The sequence below is a fragment of the Gossypium hirsutum genome, chromosome D04 (assembly GCF_007990345.1).
Source record: "Gossypium hirsutum isolate 1008001.06 chromosome D04, Gossypium_hirsutum_v2.1, whole genome shotgun sequence".
Lineage (NCBI taxonomy): Eukaryota > Viridiplantae > Streptophyta > Magnoliopsida > Malvales > Malvaceae > Gossypium > Gossypium hirsutum.
In genome coordinates this window covers 25,293,028-25,300,105 of record NC_053440.1, presented here as the reverse complement: position 1 = coordinate 25,300,105, position 7,078 = coordinate 25,293,028, and the positions used below count along the sequence as shown (strand labels likewise).

General features: G+C 35.0%; 1 non-coding gene across 1 annotated transcript; it reads left to right on the top strand.

Annotated features, from left to right (window-relative positions):
* The first annotated feature begins 3,510 nt into the window (after positions 1-3,510).
* On the top strand, positions 3,511-3,617 carry LOC121216687 (small nucleolar RNA R71). Its single transcript, XR_005912866.1, has one exon. It is a non-coding gene; the product is annotated as a small nucleolar RNA R71 (small nucleolar RNA).
* Positions 3,618-7,078: the final 3,461 nt, after the last annotated feature.

Here is a 7,078-nt window from a genome sequence, read left to right as displayed (position 1 = left end):
TAGCATCATTTGTAGGGTATGCTTCAGCTTCAACCCACTTGGATACATAGTCCACAACAACTAAGATGTATTTGTTCCCATATAAAGAAGGAAATGGGCCTAAGAAGTTAATGCCCCATACGTCGAATAATCCAATCTCCAAAATGTTTGTCAAGGGCATCTCATTCCTCCTTGATATATTTCTGGTTCTTTGGCACTTATCACAGTTCTTCATATAAGTGTAAGCATCTTTAAATAGTGTAGGCCAAAAAAAACCTGCTTGCAAAATATTTTCTACAGTACGTGAACCACCAAAGTGTCCCCCACTTGGAGATGAATGGCAATGATATAAAATCTCAGCAATCTCACTTTCAGCTGCACACTTTCAGATTATATTATCTGCACATTGTTTAAACAAAAACGGATCCTCCCAAAAATAATACCGACTATCATGAAGGAATTTCTTCCTTTGTTGGTATGTCATTTCTCAAGGAATTATTCCACATGCAAGATAATTGGCAAAATCAGCAAACTAGGGTATTTCATGAATTCGACTTACCTCAAATAAGTGCTCATCTGGGAAATTCTTGTTGATAGGCACACCAGACTAGGTTACCTTATCTTGCTCCAACCTCGACAGATGATTAGGTACTTGATTTTCAACACCTTTTCTGTCTCAGATCTCGAGGTCAAATTCTTGGAGTAAAATTATCCAACGAATTATCCTTGGTTTTGCATCTTTCTTCGTGAGCAAGTATTTAATGGTCGCATGGTCAGTAAATACTATAACTTTGGTACCTATAAGATATGAATGAAATTTGTCAAAAGCAAAAGCTATAGCAAATAGTTCCTTTTCAGTTACCGTATAATTGAGTTGGGCTCTCGTCAAGGTTCTAATTGCATAATAAATGGGGTGGAATACTTTATTTCTTCTTTGACCCATCAAAGCACCAACAGCATAATCACTTGCATCGCACATCAACTCAAAAGGTGAGTTCCAATCAGGTGTAATGATTATTGGGGCTGTAATTAACCGATTCTTTAGATCTTCAAAAGCTTCCAAACATGCTTTGTTGAAATTGAACATTGTATCTTTCTCTAACAACAAACACAGCAGCTTAGAAATTTTCGAGAAATCCTTAATAAACTTTCGGTAAAAACTGGCATCGCCTAAGAAACTTCTGACTCCTTTCACATTAATTAGGGCCAGTAATCTTTCAATTACATCCATATTTTCTTTGTCAACTTTAATTCCTTTCTTTAAGATCTTATGACCTAAAAAAATTCCTTCATTGACCATAAAATGACATTTTTCCCAATTAAGGACAAGATTTGTCTCTTCGCATCTCTTCAGTACCTTAGACAAATTACTCAAACAGATATCATAAGTGTTACCAAAAACAGAAATATCATCTATGAAAACCTTGACGAAATTTTCGACCATATCAGTAGATATTGCCATCATGCATCATTGAAAGTTGCAGGTGCATTGCATAAACCAAAAGGTATTCGCCTAAAAGAAAACGAACCATACGGACAAGTAAAGGTTGTTTTATGTCGGTCCTCCGAGGCTACAACTATTTGGTTATATCCTGAATAGCCATCTAAAAAACAATAGAATTCATTACCTGCCAGTCGATCTAACATTTGATCCATAAAAGGCAACAGAAAATGGTTCTTCCGAGTAACTTTGTTTAACTTTCTATAATCAATATAGATTCGCCAATCGGTAACAGTTCTCGTTGGAATTAACTCGTTATGCTCATTTTCAACAATCGTGCTTCCACCTTTTTTCGGCACACACTGCACCAGACTTACCCACCAACTATCTCGGATATCAGCTATGGTCCAACCAATTGCTTTCTTAAATTTCTTTAGAACAATAATTAATCGCTCCTCTTGATCTTTTGACAGTTCCGCTGAAATAATCACAGGCAAAGTAGAACATCACCTAAATACACGTATTTCAAATGGGAAGAAAGTACCTTTAGTTCGAGTTTAGGTGGTTCTTCGATTGACAACTTTTGTTGCACAAATTCTCTGACTTCCAACTCCAATGGTTCAAACCGTATGGATTGAATATAATTTCTCGGATTGGGTTTCATCAAAGCAGGTTTTCTCCACCTTCTTCATCCTCCAAAGGGTCAAGATCTAAAGCTTTCTCCAATGGATCTTCTTCAAAATTGCTTTCCAAAGAAACCAAGGTTTCTATCTCTTCTATAATTGCACACTCCTCTGTCGGATCGGGAAATTTCATTGCTTTAAGAATGTTAAAGGTTACTTGATCATCTTGAACTCGCATGGTGAGTTCACCTTTCTACACATCAATTAACGTTCTTCTCGTGGCTAGGAAAGGTCTCCCAAGGATGATCGGCACTTTCTTGTCTGCTTTAAAATCTAAAATAATAAAATCAGCAGGAAAATTAAATTTATCAACTCTTACCAAAACACCCTCGATCTTTCTTTTGGGATATTCTAAAGATCGATACACTAGCTAAAGCGTCACAGTTGTAGGTCTTACTTCACCTATTCCTAACATCTTGAAAATAGACTTAGGCATCAAGTTGATACTCTCTCTGAAGTCACACAAAGATTTACCACAGTAAGATTCACCAATGTTACAGGGTATAGTAAAGCTTCCTGGGTCTTTCAATTTCGGTGGCAATTTGTTCTGCAAGAACACACTGCACACCTTTGTCAAAGCAATAGTCTCATACTCACTTAGTCATTTTTTCTTGGATAGTATATCCTTCATAAACTTCACATAATTTGACATTTGTTCTAAAGCCTCCACCAATGGAATATTGATGTGTAACTACTTCAGAACATCCAAACACTTCTTGAATTGCACCTCATGTTTCTGCTTGTGTTGCTGCAATCTTTATGGATATGGAGGTGATGGAACTTTTGATTGAACCAGACAACTTTTCTGAGTAGGTAAATCTGCATCCAAAGAAGATGTTAAAATATCTAAATTCACTAGGTCAGGGTTTACCTTGTCAAACTTTGCAGATTCTAATTCCTTTGGTGTAGGAACTTCAAAAACTGGTTGACTTTCCTCCTTTTGAACATGCTCATCATCGACATCAATCAATCGAGGTTCTAGAGTCTTTCCACTTCGTAATGCCACTACCTTGATATGTTCTTTAACCAAATTTATTGGATTCTCAGTATCGCTCGGTAAGGTTCCTTTCGGTCTATTACAAAGCTCTATAGCCAACTGACCCATTTGGTTTTCCAAATTTTTCAGTGTTGCTGCTTGCGGTTAACTATTTTAACATAGAGGAAATAGACGATACCTGAGTCGATAACGAAGTGAGAGAGTCAAATTCATGAACTCCAGCTACTCATCTTCCTAAAGCTGTTTGATTTGTTGGCCATTGATAGTTATTACTTGCAATCCTCTCGATGATCTCATAAGCCTCATTATATGACTTAGACAAAATTGCATCATTCGCGGAAGCATTTACCATCAATATTTTATTTGCATTGAGACCATTATAAAATGTCTCCAACTGGATAAAATGAGGAATCCCATGATGAGGACACTTACGAAGTAACTCCTTGAATCGCTCCCAATCCTCACACAAAGACTCGTCATCTAGTTGCTGAAAAGTTGTGATCTCGTTCCTCAACTTAGCATTTTTGCTAGGTGGGAAATACTTAACCAAAAATCTCTTTGCTAATTCTTGCCATGTAGATATGGAACTTGGTGGCAATGAATTGAGCCATGCTCGTGCTCGATCTCGCAACTAGTATGGAAACAATGTAACAGCCTGATTTTAGGCCTAGTCGGAATAGTGGTTTCAGGACCACAAATCTGACGAGGAAAAAATTATTTTTTATTATATTTTTATGGTCTACAATATCACAGAGTGATTTTGTGAAAATTTCGTTCAAAAATTTCGACGTTTGGGCACTCAATTTAGCCAAAGGACTAAATTGTAAAAAGTGCAAAAGTTGAGTTCTACATGTTAGAAGTGTCCAATTGTTATGAAATTTTAAATTGGAGGTCCTTAAATGGTAATTAGACCATTGGTTAACTTGTTGGACAAAAATGGACAACAGATAAGTGAAATAGGAAATTTTTAAGCTGGGGGCATTTTGGTCATTTAGTAATTAAAAGAATTAAAAATGCCAAAATAGCCAAAAATTTGTCCATCTTCTCCATGGTGAACGAAATCAGCAAGGGGGAAGCCATATTTAGGGTTTTCAAGCTTCCAAGCTCCATAGTAAGCGATTCCAAGCCCCGTTTTTAATGCTCTTTACGTTTTTGGAGTCCGGGTAATTTTATTTAGCTTATTCTAGCAATAATTTAACCTAGGATTCATATTTGGAAAAATACCCATAGGTGAAATGTGTTTATTTTGATGTTTTATGGTAGAATATGAAGCTTAAAATTATGTTAAATAACTTTTGCTAGCCGATTTTAAGTGAAAACAAGTAAATTGACATAATCAGTAAAAATACCTAATGTTCATAAGTAAGTGTTAGAGTGAGAATTTGATGTTGCCATAGAAGGGAAAAATGTTCATCATGTCATAAAACATAAGAAAAAGGAATAAAGTTTAATTTTCGAGCCTAGGAGAAAAATCGTAATTTTGTGAAACTTTAGGGGAAAAATGTAGTTTTTCCAAAATGTGATTTTTGGACTGGATTGAATAATGTGAGTGTTAAATAAGTTAAATGTGTTATTACAAGTCAATAAAGACAAGGAATTGACTTTGATTAATGAAAAAGAAAAATGAGAAAAAGTGAAAAATTTCCCGATTGAACATTTAGAATAAAAAAGGGATACGAATGAAGTGACAGAAATGATCACATGTGTGGCATGGACTGTGTGTAGGCCGCTATGTGAAATTGAAAGTGATGGTCACGTGTGTAGTACTATGTGCTGGCTACTACGTGTACCAGAATGATAGGTCGCATGTGTAGTACTATGTGTAGGCTACTATGCGTACCGGATAGCTTCGATCACGTGTGTCTATGTGTAGGCTACTACCTGTATCGGATAGTGATGGTCACATGTGTAGTACTATGTGCAGGCTACTATGTGAACCAGTATCATTAATTATTAGGTGGTTGCTATGTGCTGATCCCACCGGATATCATTGATTACAAAGGGTGGTTGCTATGTGCTGAATCCACCGTGTATCTGTTATTATTCTGAAGTGTTCATCGGGAAACTGACTAAGTGAAAATACATGAGATCATGTAACGATTAAGTGAATGATGAATATATGTGTGGAATTGAATTGAATAATGATTGAAAGTGAAAAAGTGAAATTATGAAAAAGTAAAATTAGCAACAAAACAGTTTTGGACAGTAACAATAGTGTGATTTTGAAAAATTACCAAAAATGGTGAAAATTGAATTAGAGAGTGAATAAGATATGAAATGAAATATTAATGAGTTTATTTTTATATAAAAGAAACAAAGCAAGCAAAAGAGTTATATATTTTGAGATATTTGAATTTTAGTGAGGCAGGGTCGGATTGATTTCGGAATCCCCTGTTCTGATTTTGTAAAATAATTAAAAATTGTAAAAAAATAATTATGAGTTATAATTTATAGTATTAGAATCCTTAATGAGTCTATTTTCAAAGGAAACAAACGTAAATATCATCCAAATTCTGTACAATGAGATAATTCATTTTTAGTGAAGAGAGGTCAGTGATGTTGAGCAGTGAAATAGGGGTGACTTTAAAGAATAAACAGTAATAATTGCATAAGCAAATAATTCTGAAAATTTTATGGTAATAATATATGTGAGTCTAGTTTTGGGGAAAATGAACAGAACTTAATTTGGAGCTCTGTAGCTCTGGATAAAAATAATTTAGTGACTATAACTTGACTAGATAGCTTTGAATTTAAATATAAGTGAATAGTGAAATTATGTATAATGCTATTTAAGCATGTTATATACATAAAGGATGTGGGATGGAGAGGAGGAGGAGGAAAATAAAGTATATGAATGAATTGTGTATAATTGGTTAAATGCCTGATTATAATCGATAAATGTTGAAATAGGAGTGATGCTTATATTGGTGCATTACTAGTCATGGTAAACTCATGAGAGTAAGTATTCGAATGACATGGATTTGATGGTGATAATATTCGAACATTGAATTTATGAAGTACAGGTGATGTATTATTGTTGTGTGATATCTTGGTTCAAGAAATTGGTTAAGTAAATGGTAAGTGAAAGCATTTATGGATATAGAAGAAAATTTGGAGTGAATATGAAATTTAGCTCAATTAAATAATTTCATCAATTAAACATTGTGTATACCAGAATGTGTTAGTGAATTACATATTCGTAAATTGACATTCGAAGTTCAGTTAGTGATATATGAAAATAACATCAAAAGAATTATGATTGTGATTAATATTGATTCTGACTTAAAGTGGATTCTTCAATATTGGATTGATTTAACGGATATATTGAGCATATGAATGGGTATGTATTGGGCCTCGTAAACCCTAATTAGCGACTCGAAGATAATAATTTGAAAGTTTTTAATTTGGATGAAATTTTATAACTCGGTTTAATATGTTTATAAGTGTATTTATTCTGGTAATGCCTCGTACCCTATTCCAGCGTAGAATACGGGTAAGAGGTGTTACAATGTGACATCACCAGATTCGGTCCTAATGTTTAGGCCGGGTTTGGGGTGTTACAAACAACTTCAACCTCAGTGCATCTTCAGTCACACCGGTTATCTTAAATGAATAACTCACCTCGATAAATAATCAAAGGTGGAGATGTGGATCTTCTGTGGGCATACCACTAAATTGGCCCACCGTTTGTAGCATTTGAAACGTCACTAGTTTCAATTCAAACTGGGTTTCCTCAACATCTGGCCTTCTAATTCCTAGGTTTAACTCGCTGAAAAGTGGCACAGTATATTGTTAGATGCATCAATCCCTATCATCGGCAATGACGATGGGATTTCGTACATAATCGACTTCATTACTTGGTCTTGATTCTGGTTTCCAAGGTCCATCTCGACTTGTCTTTGAGCTATTCCTTCAGGTCTTCTTTGTCTGAAAGTTTACTCAATTTTAGGGTCTACAGGGAGTAAATCGATAATTCGA